Genomic DNA, 893 nt, shown 5'->3' on the forward strand with positions numbered 1-893 from the left:
GTCACACCCGCATTAAGGAACTTTGCCGGTTCCAGGCTGTATGCTATACGTATTTGCAGAAAGTGTAAGTACTGAACCTTCTATAAGTTAGTAGCTATAAAATGAGTTTTCACAAATTAAGAAAAATAGGCCTCTCAGTCATATGGGTTTCACGGAGTTTCACAGCATAGTAACACCAGTAAAGCCCCCGTTTCTCAAAAATAGGGGTGGGGGTGAGTGTGGAAAGAATGTGACCTATGGCTCTTTTCTCAACACAGATTACTGATCATGGATCTGTAAAGAAGGCACAACTTAAGCAAGGGTAAAGTCAGTAAACAATATTTTACTGAAACATTTCATGACACAGAAAATCTGTCTGAAGTGTAAAGTTACTGTCTTACACAAGGAGGACAGACCCATTTTCAAAGACTAATATGAATACAATAAATATGGAGTTTACATACTAATTTATACACAGAAACTCTGCCCCACAGCCATAAAAATTTATATTTAACAGTGCAACATATAATTTAATCATTTGATTTGACAGGTTTTTTTTTCTAAACACAAATAACTACCTGGTTTTCATATACATATATAATATATATTTTATGTATATAGATATTCAACAACTGTACAGCTTCTAAACATAAACTCCTAAAAGGCACAAGTGTCTATACAACATGTACAAAAATGGCTGGAGCGGACACAAAACAATTATTGGTCAAAAGTTCATGATTGCACAAAGATTAGTCATGAGTTTATGTCAGAAAAATGTGCTTTAAGGAAAGGAGGGTTTTCAAAGAAACCTTTAAGTGTTATATAAAAAAAAACACCAAAAAACCCAAACCGAACTCCCCCCCGCCCCCCCAAAGAGCCACTAGGTCGCTATCACCGAGCCTGTCCTCGTCGTC

Source organism: Ailuropoda melanoleuca, chromosome 5, assembly GCF_002007445.2.
Source record: "Ailuropoda melanoleuca isolate Jingjing chromosome 5, ASM200744v2, whole genome shotgun sequence".
In the NCBI taxonomy this organism is placed as follows: domain Eukaryota; kingdom Metazoa; phylum Chordata; class Mammalia; order Carnivora; family Ursidae; genus Ailuropoda; species Ailuropoda melanoleuca.